This window comes from Rutidosis leptorrhynchoides, chromosome 6, assembly GCF_046630445.1.
Source record: "Rutidosis leptorrhynchoides isolate AG116_Rl617_1_P2 chromosome 6, CSIRO_AGI_Rlap_v1, whole genome shotgun sequence".
NCBI classification, from domain to species: domain Eukaryota; kingdom Viridiplantae; phylum Streptophyta; class Magnoliopsida; order Asterales; family Asteraceae; genus Rutidosis; species Rutidosis leptorrhynchoides.
The window spans coordinates 216,260,881-216,278,749 of record NC_092338.1 but is presented as its reverse complement, the minus strand read 5'-3'; the positions used below and the strand labels follow the sequence as shown (position 1 = coordinate 216,278,749).

Genomic DNA, 17,869 nt, shown 5'->3' with positions numbered 1-17,869 from the left:
ATGTTGTTACAACGATAATCGTTACATATATGTCTCGTTTCGAAATCATTAAGTTAGTAGTCTTGTTTTTACTTATGTAGTTCATTGTTAATATACTTAATGATATATTTAATTATCATATTATCATGTTATATATAATATAACAATGTATTAATATGCTTCATATATATTTAGTAAGACGTGGTTATAACGATAATCGTTATATGTATCGTTTCGAGTTTCATACGTCAATAGTCTCCTTTTTAAGTATATAACTTATTGTTACTATTTTTAATGAGATACTTGATGATCATTATATCATGTTAAACATATATATTTATTCATTTATGTATCATCATGTCATATACAACTTATAGCGTTCGTGAATCATTGGTCAAACTGGGTAATCAGACGTTTACAAAATTTCCGTTTCAATTAACCAAGTCTTAACAAGTTTGATTGCTTAACATGTTGGAAATATTTAATCATGTAAATATAGTTTTCATTAAACATATAATCATAGAAAGGTTCAGAAAAGTTCGGGTCACTACACATGGTGCGTAATGATGAGTGGTTAATGATATTGACCTACCGCTCTTCGTCGGTCACGTACGCGTTGCGATGGTTGGTGAGTGGTTAACATATTTGACCTACCGCTCTTCGTCGGCCACCATCGAGTCGAATGTCGACATTGTGTATATTGGGTTGTGTAAGTTCTATTAACATTGTACGTATGATTATTCGTTTATTCGTTTATTCATTTATTGCGGTTTGCTAATGATATTGTGTTGTTTGTATAGGTGTATGCAAGTGAATGAATTATGTATGTATGCGTATAAGTATTGCACTCACTAAGCATTAGCTTACCCTCTCGTTGTTTACATTTTTATGTTCGAAGGCGGACGTGGCAAAGGTATGCTCGAGATTAGATGATTTCCCTTTTGATGCTTGCTTGGATTACTTTTGGATTCGACTTAGGATTGGTTAGTTTATCCCCAAACATTATGCTCGTAGTCTTGTTTGGAAATTCAACTCATATGGTAGAAACTTGTATTTTGTATTTAAGGGGGTAATTCGGGCATATGTGGGGCCAGTGTCGTAAAACTTGTTTTATTATTGGAACGTGTTAGTTTTACTTATATTATTATGTTGTGAAAAGCGTTTAGTCCAAAAGTGTCGGGAAGCAAGAGATCTTTTTATGAAAATTGAAAAAATGGATAGCGGGCTGCCAGGCCCTGTGCGCGGCGCGAACAGGTGGGGCTGCGCGCCGCGCACCCCATCTAGACAGTGCTGTTTTAAAAATTTTTTTTATTTCACGTTTTTAGTCGGCTAACGGGTTGGGTCGTTACATAATGAACTTGGGAATAACTTCCATGCACTAACAGTCGAGAATACTGCCGATGGTGATGTTCAGGCTGTTGCTTCATCTTCTGCAGGTCTGTATGCCAACCGACTCTAGATGGATAATCATGTACCTGGTATGATTTCTAGCTTGTATAAATTTTTTGTTATCGTATAGTAATTTCTTCCATTATTTTAATGTGGGTATTAATCTATAGTGTTTGTATTTTTAAAATGTGTTTCAGGTGCATACTAGATTTCAAGGCCGACTGATGTCCTCTGTTGTAGGTGTTTTCTCTAACTTTTGTTTATCAGCTTCTTATCTATCTATATTTTCGTTTCAATTTGCATTCCGTTGATTTGGTGAGTTATTATGTTGATATATCCATCACTGTACATTATCTTATTTTTCTAATTTTACATGTAGGCTTTTTGTTGATTATGTTTGTTTAATTTGTTTTCATTACACTGGTGCTGGCTGGATTGAATAGTAAAATGCACCCACAATGGTGTTGTTTTAGCGTTTTGAAATGTCATTTTATAAATTGTGGCCACACCATGTTTTTTTTGTGTGTATGATACTCTTGACCCTGTTGGTCTTTCTAATGTTTTTGGCAAGTTTATATATTCGATGAATATTTTAGGCTTACAACTATAGAAGTGAACTTTTATTTAATGTAATGATTTTATATTTATTTTCCTCAAATATATTTAGGATTTATTTATGTTAAAAATCTAGAAAAAAAAGTTAAGTCTACTGAATATGGAGGTACGTTATTATTATTATTATTATTATTATTATTGTTATTATTATTATTATTATTATTATTATTATTATTATTATTATTATTATTATTATTATTATTATTTTATTATTATTATTATTATTATTATTATTATTATTATTATTATTATTATTATATTATTATTATTATTATTATTATTATTATTATTATTATTATTATTATTATTATTATTATTATTATTATTAAAAAATAAATGTAATATGTTATTAGGTATTCATGTAAGTTTTCGGTGTAGTTCATAGCTTTTGGTTAAACATGACTTTCTGTCATAAAACTTTCAGTTGTATGTGAATAATAATAGTATGGAAATTTATTTTAGGTTAAAAAGGGTATTTTGGGTTAGAGTAGTGTTTTAACATGTTTATATACTAAAATTATAGTGTAAAGTATCCATGAAGAAACTGTATATTACTTAAATGTTTTAACCTTTCTGGATTGAACTGTATATTATTGTACTCAGTGTTGCAAAAGTCGGCCAACTTGACCGACGCGTCGTTTTTTAGGTATGGCCGATGCGTCGTTGCTAAAAAATCGGTCAAATTCGGAAAATCGGTCAAACTCGGCCAAAGTCGGTCAATTATATATATACATACACACATATATATATATATATATATATATATATATATATATATATATATATATATATATATATATATATATATATATACACACTTTTTGTAGTGTTGGTAATAATTATTAATTGTTCATGTTTATTGTAAATATAGTTTATATTTTAAGATTCGATCTATATAATATTATATATATATATATATATATATATATATATATATATATATATATATATATATATATATATATATATTATATAAAACTATTTTATAAAGTCAACCTTAGTCAACGCCCGTTGCGTCCGACGCGTTGTTTTTTAGACATGGCCGATGCGTCCCCGAATCGCGTCATTTACAGCCTTGATTATACTACATGTTACTGGTATTGGACTTCATAACTGACACTAATGGTGTGCTTTAAAACATTCACATATCAGCTCAAAGGAACAAACTTGGGGGAACCACACATAACAGCAAGCAGGAGGCAGATTATCTTATATGCTTCCTGCATTTGGAGAGATTTTCTACTTGAAAATGCATTTGTGTCATCAAAGGGGTTGTGGCTCATTTAGAGAACTGATGACAATGTGTGGTAATCTCTACCCAACATACTGGGAAACCTGTCTAGCCATGAGACTGTTAGGCGATGACAAAGAATGGACCACTGTTTTAGAAGAAGCAAGTACCATGGGCACTCCTAATGTGCTACAAAAACTTTTCAGCCACATTTTACTTTATTGTGCTATAGCTGACCCGTTAAAAACCATTTTTTTGGCTTAACGTATTCATAAAAGTCATATTTGGTTCAAGATTGTAATTGGCAATTGATTTGTTAGGGTTTCAGGTAAAAAGAATGACAATTGGAATTAGTGTTTATATCAACTCATAGCAGAACAAATAAGAATATTCTGCTTTATAGTTATAGTATGGTCTAATGTGTATATTCCAACATTAATCAAAGTGGGTATGATACTAGTTGTATTTGTATTGATTTGACTTCATCCGTCCAGTTTTGTATTTGCATTAAGTCTTTGTAAATGGTGAATTGTTTGTACTGTTGGACAATTTTTTTCTTTACCTTACATTGTCAATGAAAAGATAACCGCCGAGTTAACACTCATAGACATTTTGATTAAAACACTGTCGAACAATAGAAAGTCATCGCCCTTTTTGGGTACGAACAATCACTAAAACGCGGCCGCCGCAACGCGTGGCCTGACACAACACTAGTTGATATCAAACGTATTCTCATATTGTATTGGTAATTAAGTTTTTTTCCCTGTTATGATAATAACATTTAAATTTAAAGTCCAAGTCGCTAAGGATCATGGGCCTGTACAGCTGATCAACCTTCACAAGCCCAAATCCTGGCCATCAAAACTATATGCGTATAAAAACTAGTTAAGTTGAAAATGGTCTAAACGTCCTAACGTTTTATTATTTGCTCTCATTTTATATTTTGTGTTAATGAATGAATATCAAATGAAATCAAAGATACAAAATACTCGTTCATATATTGACTAAAATGATTCCTTTGTATTTTTGTAAAGATGTTCGAAAGTCCAATTTAAATGTGATTGTGATTACATAAAAGTGGCCAATAATTACAAGTGGTCACGATCACTTTATATATAAAGAAAGTATAGCAACTTATCATATAAATGGTTGGGTATAGGTGTCATAGTTGCATACTTCCAAACAATGCCATGTCACACAAAAATTATGAGAATGTATAGTATGTTGCAACATTTTCTTGTAATCTGAAAGTCACACTGAAACTACAAGTTTCTCATGCAAGGCCCAAATATTTAAGGACCACTCTTGTAGAAGTCACGAATACCTTATCCCTCTTTTTCCTTCACCACAACCTAATTTGCAACTAAAATGTAATAATGATATTCATTATAAAATTTAATACTTTTTTCACCATTGTAAAACCATAAATATCGACAAATTTTAAAGATAATATAGTTTTTTTTAAGGCAAAAAAAAAAAAAAAAAGTTAACAGGACGCACATTAGCGGAACTTGAACTCGGATACAGACGGAGCAGTGTAAAAATTTAATAAATTTTCATTGTTAGCAGGGGTAAACACTAAAAAAACCTTATTTTTTTGTAAAAACTTTTTTTTTTAGTGTAAAATTTTTTGTTCCAAAAATTCCAGGTGAGGCGGATACCCCTTTGAGTTTCACTAAGTACCGCCACTACGCAATACGGTAAGCCCACTACTACAAAAATGAGAATACAAACCCCTTTTCCAAACCTGTTTTAAAAAAAAAGTGCAAAAAACCGGTTCCAAAAAAGATTGCAAACCGCTTTTTACAAAAAAAAAGAAATTGGAAACCAGTTTTATAGAAAAACCGGTTCCTAAAATATATTTTCGAAACCGGTTGTTTAATAAAATAGGTTTGGACTTTGTAAACCTCTTTTTTTTTTGTTAAAACCTGTCTTCAATTTCCCTCGAGGGAATATACGCTGGCTGGAGTAGATGAAAAATAAAAAATTTCAATTCTTCATCCACCATCGTCTTTGAACAAAATGCGACCTTCAATCATCTGGATACCTTCATCCATTTTGAGGCGGCAGTTTCGGTAGTCGTACCGGAGGCGATCGTAGCAGCGGTGGCCGATTTGGCGGCGGTCGCAGCAGCGGTGGCCGATTCAGCGGCGATCACCGCGGCGGCGGTCGTTTTGGTGGCAACAGTTATAACGAAGGTCCACCTGAAGAAGTTGTAGGTCTGTATTTTTATCATTCATCATCAATATATGTATCCATCTGTTATACTCTCACAACTTTAATTTCTACAATTAATCATAAATACTGTTAAATTAGGGTTTGATTTTTTCACTGATTTTACTCTATGTTAAGTTTGTATGGTTAATTTGTTATTGACTAGTTGGAGTGTTTTTAACTAGGAACGGGAGGTGGTGATCTATTAGCTTTAATTGGTCAATCAAAATGGAGGTAGTGATTGTAATCCTTAACATAAGATGGGAAGTTTATAGCAACTGCAGCTGCTCAATTAAAAAATGGAGAAATCGAGTACTTTGGATTACGTTAACCAGATGTTTCCTACAGGTCAGTTTATATAACGATATATGTTATATATATGTAATATATGTAATATGTATGTGTATGATATTGATTAAATGATTAGATCATACTGAATTTTGGTTGTATTCTATTCTTATGGTTATTTAGGCCATTTGCACTTCTTTTGAATTAACAGAAGAATTGATATTTAAGATGCATGAATAATAATTAGCTGTTTTATCAACTCTTTATAGTAGGTGTAGGGATCTTATAGATCTTAGATATACATTCAGTTTAAAATGAGGGTGTACTAGTTATGTGCCGGAGTAATTTACTATGAGTAATTTACTCTTATTTTAGTTGAAGTTACTTGCTTTTTGGTACCAATGAAATTTTTTGTTGTTGATAATATTTATTTTTGTAGTTCTTCGTCAAAATGGATGAAGGTATGCAGCTGGCAATAAGGCTGATTTCCCATAATGTAAGTTTTATTTCATTTGTTTAAATATTAATGTGTTACACAATTGAGGTATATGATTGATATGATTGGGTTGAATATTTAATCAATGATTATGTTGGTGGGTTTTGAAATAGGAGATATGCTTTAGCTATTGTGGTAATGGTGTTTTTAGCATCTGATTTTGCTACGAATTTAGTTAAGATTGAAGGTCAAAGATTGAAGATTTGGACGATATGAAGATTTTGAAGGTCAAAGAGTACAAGGATAATGGTATGAAGATTAAAGAAGATGAAGACATAAAGATTAGAAGATATGAAGATTGGATAAGCAAAAGTCAACTGCAGTCAATGCTCGAGTCAACTTGGAATTTTCTGCTTTTTTGGTGGTTGATTTCAGGTATGAGTTTTGTTATTATTATAAAATGTTATCTTGTGCAGGTGAATGGTCGTCAAAGATTTAGTTATAGTTTTTGGTTTATGAATTGTATTTGGTTTAAAGACATTCATGTATGAGTTAGGTAATAGTGTAGGCAATTGATGTTAAAGTGTTTCGGGTGGTCACTTCAAAACACTCGTCCCTTTTGTACTCTTTTAAAGACATCAATTAGGAAATTTGTAAATAATATCTTGAATAAAAAACAGGCTTCTATTAATTATGTGGTATATATACTGCTTTAAAATAAAAAAATATTAAAAAAAAAAATAGAAAGCAAACCGGTTTTATGCAAAAAAACAGGTTTGGAAGGTTGGGTTTGCAAACCTGTTTTAGCTTAAAACCGGTTTGAAAGGTTGAGTTTGCAAACCTGTTTTAAAACCGGTCTGGACTTTGCAAACCCCTAAAAAGTGGTTTGCAAACCTCTTTTTTGTAGTAGTGGCCATTCGTGTAACTTACTTTCAAAAATTCAATCTAATATTAGTGTAACCAATACAAGTGTCTTAAGTGCCTCCATATAATTGGCTACTTACAATAATAAAATTAATTTTAAATTGCCCGAAAAATTAACCTAAGTTACTCAATTTGACAATAAAGGTAATATGAATTTTGCTAATGTCCGAAAAAGATAACGATTTTTAATTTGGCACATAAAAGGACTAAGATTTGAAAAAGTATGAAATTGGTGGTAACATCGTCAAATTCATTAACGATCGTTAGTAAAATATACATGGTTGATCCCTAAAGTTTCTTAAAAGATTGTACCAAAAGTCCTTTATCTCTTCATCATCACCATCAACTTCACTCATCTTCACCACCACCATTCAGCTTCACTCATCTTCATCACCACCATTCAGCTTCACTCATCTTCATCACCACCATTTTCATCATCACCATCGGCTTCACTTATCTTCATAACCATCATCTTCATCATCATCGTCATCATCTCACCACCATTTTCATCATCATTGTCATCATCTCATCATCATTTTCAATTTCAAAATTGATGCAGTTAAGCCTAAAAAAACAATTATAACTCCTTCCTTATGCAGCGATTTCCTTTTTTTTATGAATAATAAATCACCGAAACATCAACAAATTTATGAAAAATGGATGAACATCATCGAAAACTTCATTGTGAACTTGAAATTTGATTTTGGAATTCAGACACTTTCACACCTTGATTCCTTGATGAAAAACGTTTGAAAGCATCATTAGAACGTTCGTGAATGATGAATCGAACCTGAAACACTCTATAATCTATTAATCAAAATGTTGACCGAATGGAACTCACCCTAGTGGTCCAGTAGTTCACCCATTTGCACTTGTGCATTGGATGAGGGTGGGGAGGTCTCAAGTTCGAGTCCATCCCCTTAAAAATATATGTGAGATTTATTTCCTGAAGCCGGATTACCCCGGGGAAGGTTTTACCGACCCGTTTCAAGACCCAAGTCCGAACGCCTGTTACTCATGATGGTTTAAGGTTCGGATCCCTGTAATACATTTCGGGTTTCCTGCCCCAAAGCGCGTACGTGCGTGCCAAATGAGAGTATTCGATGTCAACAATGTGATGCCCCGTACAAAACCATCGTGTACGAATCATCAACAACAGGATCATTACAAGGTTAAGTACTATATGCTGTAATTAAAGAAGTTGCATTCACGATAAAAAGGTGATGTCATAACCGACATCAAATGTTTTACATTTCAAAAGCATGCTTCACTAAGTAGAAGCAAATAAATAAGTGTACGTAACCCCAAAGGTCGTTACATAACATAGTTTCAAAAGTAAATAAGTTTGAATGCAAGATAAGTAGTCATGCGATAACAACTCTAAGCAGCGGGTTCTACAGCACCACTAGTACACAGCGGAAGCAACCTCAAGCACCTGAGAAATACATGCTTAAAAACGTCAACACAAAGGTTGGTGAGCTATAGTTTAAGTATAACAGTATGTAAGGTAGGCCACGAGATTTCAGTGCTACAAAGAGCGTTTCAAAACAGTATGATAAAGTATATGTTAACCGTGGGCACTTGGTAACTAACTTAACGTTTATACCCCCTGAAAGTACACTTGGCAAGTGCGTATGTATACGAAGTATTAAACACTCGTTAAATGCTAGCGCTACTAGCCCGAGTGGGGATGTCAAACCCTATGGATCCATATCTAAGATTCGCGTTCACGGTTCAAAAACCAATGATTAAACGTTACCGAGCTAAAGGGAATGTTTATGCCGTTGTATAACCCACACATATATAAGTTTAAGTACTCGTGCGTAGTATGTAAAACATAAAATCCGCATGTATTCTCAGTTCCCAAAATAAGTTAAAGTAAAAAGGGAATGCTATAACTCACAATGATATGTAGCGGTAAAGTAGTAGTCGGGAAAGGTGTGCAAGTAAATGGTCCGAAGTCCTCAACCTAAGTCAAATAGTACTAAGTTAGTAAATCGTCTTAATAGGTTTAAAAGTATGTAATTAAGGTCTTAAGGGTCATCATCATTCATCATCAAACAAAAGGCATAAAGTAAGTTTCGTTTATGAAAGTAGTTAGCGCTACTAGCCCGAGTGGGGATGTCAAACCCTATGGATCCATATCTAAGATTCGCGTTCACGGTTCAAAAACCAATGATTAAACGTTACCGAGCTAAAGGGAATGTTTATGCCGTTGTATAACCCACACATATATAAGTTTAAGTACTCGTGCCTAGTATGTAAAACATAAAATCCGCATGTATTCTCAGTTCCCAAAATAAGTTAAAGTAAAAAGGGAATGCTATAACTCACAATGATATGTAGCAGTAAAGTAGTAGTCGGGAAAGGTGTGCAAGTAAATGGTCCGAAGTCCTCAACCTAAGTCAAATAGTACTAAGTCAGTAAATCGTCTTAATAGGTTTAAAAGTATGTAATTAAGGTCTTAAGGGTCATCATCATTCATCATCAAACAAAAGGCATAAAGTAAGTTTCGTTTATGAAAGTAGTTTTCAACAAAGTCTGAATTCAGTCAGTCGCCACGGCCTCTACCCTTACTGAATTAAGGTGAGACCAGTGGCCACGGCTCCGTCTATGAGTCCCTTAAGTGTGGTAAAATTTACAGAAGCAAACTCGTCTTGGTTTGACCGTGGCGACGGTCTAAGTGCGAGTAGGTCAGAAATTTCTGCACAACGTTAAAGGACATAGTAACGATCGGAGGGCCATAAATCCTAAACCGTAACTCGGATTAATACGAGTCCTATATGAAAAGTTATCTACTCGAAAAGTTTTATCTAAAAATCAAGGTTAGAACAGCCCAGGTCTACTGGTCTGTTCCAGAAGCATCAGGTCAGTAGGTTTTGGACAGAAGCAGTGAGTTTAAAAGGGTTCCGGTGGTCTTGGTGCTTGATGTTCATCATGGTTCTCATACTTGATGCATATAGCTTCAAGTGTACAACTCATTGATGTATCTACATCATCTTAACCAAGTCTTGACCATCATAACCCATGTGCAAGTCTAAGACATGAAGCACAACTCACTTAAGAGTTGTATGAAGTTTGATGAACCAAAGTTGCATCAAAGTCTTAGATCTAACACATACATGGACTTTAAAGCTAATAACAAGTTACAAACTTGAAAGTAAACTAACTAATCAAGATCATAAATAGTAGAACATAGTTCTTAGTTTGATCTTGAAGATCCAAGACTCAAAAGTCTAGATCCAAAGTTATATTTAATGAAAACTTATTTGTGTGTTCTTGAACTTCCAAGGTTAACTTAATTTGTTCAAGAGATATGAGATCAAGACTAACTTGTAGTACTTGACCATATAAACTAACTACATGAAATTAAAGTGCAAGAAGAAGTAAACTTAAATAAACAAGAAAAAGATTCATGGTTGTTCATACTTTTTAAAGATTCAACCAAAGTTGATCTTTAAGTAAAGTAAACTTTAAGTTTACTTCCATGACTTACAAGTATGATTTTATACAACCATGAACTTAAATCTTTTGATGCAACATATGTAGAACATAAACTAGTAAGCTTAGTTCTTGTTTGTTCTTGAAAACACAAGATATTATGAAGAATTCAAACTAGTAAGTTTGATTCTTGAAAGCTAGTAATTAAGTAACAAGAAACTACAAAGTAAGTAACAACAACATGATTTAAATAACTAGTAATCAAAGACAAGTAACATTTAAATAAAAGAATGATGATGATGAAGACGTAGAATTCAGTTTTTAGAAGTAAAAAGAGAAGAGAATTAATTGTTTCAAGTCACTTACAAGATGAGAGAAAGAGAGAAAATGAAGCAAGTAAAGTGTGTGTTTGAATGGGAGGGAATACAAGTGAAGTAGTATTACATAAAATGAAACAAAAAGGCACTCCCAAGGCCTCAAAATTTCGGCCAGCAGCAGCTCACAAAGGGGGGGAGGGCTTTGTTTGGTGGTCTCTAGCATGTAAATCTTCAAAAGTTGGATAAAATGGGTGTTTGCATGGGAATGAACAAGTAACTTGATTCTTTACTAAGTTAACTAACTAGTTACATGTTAAATGGTGCTTACAAGTTGCAAGAGTGGGCTAAATGGTCCATTACAAAATGTAGGGTGGGCTTGGAAGTCCAATAACATGAGTCCATTACACTAACAAAGCCCAAGTTCAAATAAATCACAAGTTAAACCAATTAAAGCCCAAGTAACTAACTAATAGCCTTAGTTAATTAAAATGATTAATAAATTTAATCATGAATGTAAATAATATCTAAAAATATTATTCGTGAAAGTTCCGGGTGTCACAATGACGTTTCGGGCACTTAAAAGTCAAGTACGGGCAATCATGGCAACATGTAAATGTAATAACGTACATTCATTTAAACACGCGTATTAATAATAATAATTATTAATAAAATAACATTGGAAATTCCAGGGTCGTTACATTACCCACCTGTTAAAGAAAATTTCGTCCCGAAATTTTAAGCTGAGGTAGATGGAGGAGTTGGGAAAAGGTGAGGATACTTTCGCATCATTTGATCCTCTCGCTCCCAAGTAAACTCAGGTCCTCATTTGGCATTCCATCGTACCCGTACAATCGGAATCTTGTTGCGTTTCAAAGTTTTGATCTCACGATCCATAATTTCAACAGGTTCCTCCACAAAGTGGAGTTTGTCGTCAATAGTAAGTTCTTCCAATGGTATGATAAGTTCGGATGCAGCAAGACACTTCTTCAAGTTTGATACATGGAAGGTAGGATGAACTGAGCTCAATTGTGCTGGTAGATCCAAACGGTATGCAACTGGTCCAACACGTTCCAAGATCTCGAAAGGACCAATGTATCGTGGGTTCAACTTTCCACGTTTTCCAAAACGGATCACACCTTTTCAAGGTGCAACCTTCAACATTACACGATCACCAACATTAAATTCAAAGTCCTTACGTTTAAGATCAGCATAACTCTTTTGGCGATCACGGGCAGTCTTAAGTCTAGCTTGAATCTGAGCAATCTTCTCCGTGGTTTCGTGGACCACCTCGGGACCGGTGATTTGCTTTTCGCCTACTTCGGCCCAACAAATAGGAGATCGGCACTTACGGCCATACAATGCTTCAAAAGGTGCAGCATTAATGCTTGAGTGATAACTGTTGTTGTACGAGAATTCGGCGAGTGGCAAATGCCTTTCCCAGGCCTTTCTAAAATCAATAACACATGCACGCAACATGTCCTCCAAGGTCTGAATCATTCGTTCACTTTGCCCGTCAGTCTGAGGGTGATATGCAGTGCTCATGTCGAGACGAGTTCCCATAGCTTCTTGCAAAGAACGCCAAAATCTAGAAGCAAATCGGGGATCGCGATCTGAGATGATCGATAAAGGTACACCATGACGAGACACTACCTCCTTGATGTATAATTGAGCAAGTCTCTCCATTGTATCAGTTTCCTTCATCGCTAGAAAGTGTGCAGATTTGGTAAGGCGGTCAACAATAACCCAAATAGTATCGTATCCGCCCACCGTCTTCGGCAGCTTAGTAATGAAATCCATTGTGATCCTTTCCCACTTCCATTGTGGGATTTCCGGCTGTTGAAGTAACCCAGAAGGTCTCTGATGTTCGGCCTTAACTTTCGAACAAGTCAAACACTTCCCAACATAAGTTGCAACGTCCTTCTTAAGATTCGGCCACCAATACTGTTCTTTAAGGTCGTGGTACATTTTGCCCGCTCCAGGATGAATCGAATATCTCGATTTGTGTGCTTCATCAAGTATCAGGTTCGGTAGATCTCCATAAAGAGGTACCCAAATTCTTCCGGCATAACATCGGAGTCCAGACTCCCTAACCTCGAATCGAGAGACAAGTATGTTCAAATGTTCGTGAGATATGTTCTCCTCTTTGAGAGCCTCATCTTGGGCTACTCTGATCTGGCTGTTGAGGTTCGAATGGATGGTGATGTTCAGAGCCCTAACACGAAGAGGTGCCGTCCTCTCCTTTCGGCTTAAAGCATCAGCTACAACATTGGCCTTTCCAGGGTGATAACGGAGTTCACAATCGTAGTCGTTGAGCGTCTCGATCCATCGACGCTATCTCATATTCAGTTGCTTCTGATCAAAGATGTGCTGGAGACTCTTGTGATCGGTGAAAATAGTGCTCTTAGTTCCATACAAATAATGTCTCCACAATTTGAGCGCAAAGACAATGGCTCCAAGTTCAAGATCATGCGTAGTGTAGTTCCGCTCATGAATCTTCAATTGGCGGGAGGCATAGGCAATAACCTTTGATCGTTGCATCAGTACACAACTAAAACCGCTCTTCGATGCATCACAATAAACAACAAAGTCGTCACTGCCTTCAGGAAGTGATAGGATAGGTGCGGTGGTTAACTTCTTCTTCAAAGTTTGGAATGCTGATTCGTGTGTGGGTTCCCAAATGAACTTCTTGCCCTTGTGAGTCAGCACGGTCAAAGGACGCGCAATCAGAGAAAATCTTTCGATGAATCTTCGGTAGTAACCGGCGAGACCTAGGAATTGGCGAATATGCGTTGGAGTAGTGGGGGTCTCCCACTTGCTGATGGCTTCAATCTTGGCGGGATCAACTTTGATACCCTGGTCGCTCACAACATGACCCAAAAACTGTACCTCCTTCAACCAAAATTCACACTTGGAGAATTTGGCGTAAAGTTGCTCTTGTCTTAAGAGTTCAAGCACTAATCGGAGGTGTTGCTCATGTTCTTCTTCGCTCTTAGAGTAGATGAGGATATCATCTATGAAGACAATAACAAACTTGTCCAAGTAAGGCTTGCAGACACGATTCATGAGGTCCATGAACACGGCAGGTGCATTTGTCAAACCGAATGGCATCACGAGAAACTCATAATGACCATAACGGGTTCTGAATGCAGTCTTCATCACGTCACTTTCCTTCACCCTCAGCTGGTGATATCCGGATCGTAAATCGATCTTTGAATAAATGCTCGATCCTTGTAGTTGATCAAAAAGATCGTCAATTCGTGGAAGAGGATACCGATTCTTGATTGTCAATTTGTTGAGCTTACGGTAGTCGATACACATACGAAAGGATCCATCCTTCTTCTTCACAAACAGAACAGGTGTGCCCCAAGGCGAGAAACTTGGTTGGATAAATCCTCGGTCAAGTAGCTCTTGTAGTTGACTCTGTAATTCTTGCATCTCGGAAGGTGCGAGTCTATAAGGTGCGCGAGCTACAGGTGCAGCTCCTGGCACTAAGTCAATCTGAAACTCTACGGCTCTCTGCGGCGGCAATCCAGGCAATTCTTCTGGGAAGACATCAGAGAATTCGTTCACAATTCGAACGTCATTCACGCTCTTCTCCTCAGTTTCTACCGCTTTCACATGTGCTAGGACAGCAAAACGTCCCTTCTTCATAATCTTTTGCACTTTCACGCAACTAATGAGGTTCAACTTCGAGGTACATCTCTCTCCATAGATAACCAGTGGTTCGCCATCTCCTTGTGGTATGCGAAGTGCTTTATCTCCACAGATAATATCGGCCTTTATCTTGCTCAACCAATACATACCAACGATCACGTCAAAACTTCCCAGTTTGATGGGTATCAAACCAATTTCGAAATCTGCACCAGCTATGTTGATAATAGCTCCTCGACTAATGTGGTCAACTTTTTCAAGTTTTCCATTTGCGACCTCGACAAGCATACTTTCTTTTAACGGGACTAATGACCAATTAATCTTATCGCAAAAATGTCTACATGCATAACTTCTATCCGCACCAGTATCAAACAAGACAGAAGCTAAAAGATTGTTGATTTTGAATATACCTGTCACCAAGTCGGGTTATCGCGTGCATCCCTTGCATTAACATTGAAGGCTCTACCTCGGGGTGGTCCTCCGTCTTTTTGCTTGTTTGGGCACGCGTTTCTGAAATGACCCATCTGTCCACATTCGTAGCACTTCTTCGGTCCATTGGTGTTCGGTTTCCCATTCAAAGTGGTGACCTTGCAGTCCTTTCCGATATGCCCAGCCCGTTGGCACTTCTCACAGACAACATTGCAATATCCAGTATGGTGCTTGTAGCACGGCTTGCATTGTGGTAAGGTTCCTTTGTAGTTCGGGTTGGTGTTGGTGTTGTTGTTGGGATTAGGGTTTCCACCGTTGTTGTGCCTCTTGGCGGGGGTTTGATCGTAGTTTCTCCCCCTGTTGTTGTTGTTGTTGTTGTTGTTGTTGTTGTTGTTGTTGTTGTTGTTGTTGTTGTTGTTGTTGTTGTTGTTGTTGTTGTTGTTATTTTTGTTGTTGTGGTTGTTGTGGTTGTTATGGTTGTTGTCCCATTTCCTCTTTTCACTACTACCGGCTTCAAACTTAGCCTTCTCCGGCTCGTCAAGGATGATTTGATTCAGGAGAGTATGAGCCATGCGCATTGATTCGGGAACATTCGGTGGTTTGGATGAGGTAACATTACCCTTGATGGACTTAGGAAGTCCCGAGAAGTATTTCTCCAAGCGCTTAAATTCGGGGGTGACCATGGTCGGACACATAAGAGCCAACTCAAAAAACCTACGGTTGTAACTGTTAAGGTCGTTCCCTACGGCCTTTAACTGCATAAATTCGATTTCCATCTTCTGAATTTCGGTTCTCGGACAATACTCATCAATCATAGCCGCCTTGAATTCCTCCCATGGCGTAGCATACGCCTCATCGGTACCTTTCGCTTGAGCTAACGTGTTCCACCACGTTAGCGCGCCGTCAGATAGCGTGCAAGATGCAAACTTGGTCTTATTATCCTCCGAACAGTTGCTAACTCGGAATACTGATTCAATTTTTTCGATCCATCTGGTGAGACCAACTGGTCCCTCGGTGCCACTGAAGTTATGCGGTTTGCAGCTCTGGAATTTCCTTGTATGTACACCCATTTCGAACGGATGGAATAACCGGTGGTGGTGGCGGTGGAGCTTCGAGATTTCTTTCTGCTAGGGCTGCAGCGACCCGTTCGTTGATCATGTCCTCAATCTGGGCGGCGGTAGGTGTGGATCATCCGTTAGCCATGGTATTCTAAACAAAATTTTTGACTCAAGTCAAAATCCAGCATGCAAGTAGTAATAATAAAGTATATAGTGACCAACATGGAATCAAAACATCACATGTTATTAAATAATGCATCTAGGTACAAATACCACAGAATCATCGTACAGTAATGTAAATAGAATATCGTGCAAGAATTAAATAATGCAAAGTTGTATTCATTAATAATAATAAGTTTCATACATCTGAATAAGTTCGTACAATACATATGAAATACATGAAACTATATCTAGATTACATCATGAAATCTAAATACAAAGTCCTATGGTGAAGGCGGGTGAACTGCTCCTCGAGCTCAGTGACTCGAGCTCGGAGAGTCTCAATCTCCCTCATCAGTTCCTCGTTAGAGGGAGCTGGTGGGGCAGGCGGTGTAGGTGGGGCGGGTGGTGCCGGTGGTGCTGATGTAGATGGTCCGGCTCCGGATGTAGACGGTACATCCCTAGATGTAAGTGGTCTGTATCTAAATCTAGGTGGTACGGTTCCAGGAATAGTCAATACGTAACGGGGAACCTTACGTATCTGTGGGTCAGCAGGGTATGGCACAACTCATTTAGGAGCAGTAACCCTACGACGATGGACAAAAGCGTCAGTAAAAGCACGACCTCCATTCACCCCTGGAATGACGGTGCCGTCGGAACGGTACCGCTTCTTCGGCGGGGTGGAGGGTGCCTGAATAGGTCTATCAGCAGGATCCTCATCATCGCTGGTGTTGTCTGATGATGAAGAATCGGCGGATGATGAGTCATCCGAATCGTGTGGTGGTGACACTGGTGGCTGAGCTGGTAATCCGAAGCGTCCGAAGGCGGCCAACATCTGTCTGTGTCTGCCTGGCGGAATCACGACTAAACGTCCGTCGGGAGTGCGTCGGCAAGGCGTGCGCATGTGGTTACGAAACGGCCCTTCCCCGAACTCCGCGGGGATCTCAATACCACCAATGCGGGGCTGTGACCTCGAGGGTCCGGGAGCAGACACTGGGGCAGGTGCACTAGTACCAGCTCCGGAAGTAGAAGCGCCGGGATCACTAGTGGGTGTCGGGGCCGGTGCATCGGCAGTAGCAGCAGCAGGTGTAGCAGTAGGTAGGGCGACGGGGTCTGAGTCTGTACTGCCCGAAATGCCAGCAGGTGAAACATCCGACATTTGAACAAGGAAAAATAAATTTTCCATGTCAGTATGTCATAAAGCAAGCAAATAATAGGCCAACAGTTTAAATCATGTATAACAGTAACTAGCATGGCAATAACAGCAATTCGTATGAAAGTAGCATGCAATCAAAAGCAAGTAGCATCATGCAGTAGTGAAATCATGTAGTAGCATACGGCATATAGCAGTAACAGTAAGTAGCAGCATGCAGTAAGTTCAGCAGAAACACGTAAACTAGCAAGTTGTAGATTAGTCCTATTAGTGAATCCTACTCGGGTCGGTCTTAGACTCACTAATGCAACCTAATTCCCTACAACCAATGCTCTGATACCAAATGTGATGCCCCGTACAAAACCATCGTGTACGAATCATCAATAACAGGATCATTACAAGGTTAAGTACTATATGCTGTAATTAAAGAAGTTGCATTCACGATAAAAAGGTGATGTCATAACCGACATCAAATGTTTTACATTTCAAAAGCATGCTTCACTAAGTAGAAGCAAATAAATAAGTGTACGTGACCCCAAAGGTCGTTACATAACATAGTTTGAAAAGTAAATAAGTTTGAATGCA

At 37.3% G+C, this 17,869-nt stretch overlaps 1 long non-coding RNA gene across 1 annotated transcript; it reads left to right on the top strand.

The window, feature by feature from the left end:
• The first annotated feature begins 5,193 nt into the window (after positions 1 to 5,193).
• LOC139856059 (uncharacterized) lies at positions 5,194 to 6,783 on the top strand. The gene is made up of 4 exons (XR_011761653.1): positions 5,194 to 5,433; positions 5,614 to 5,776; positions 6,156 to 6,212; positions 6,388 to 6,783. It is a non-coding gene; the product is annotated as an uncharacterized lncRNA (long non-coding RNA).
• The last annotated feature ends 11,086 nt before the right edge of the window (positions 6,784 to 17,869 follow it).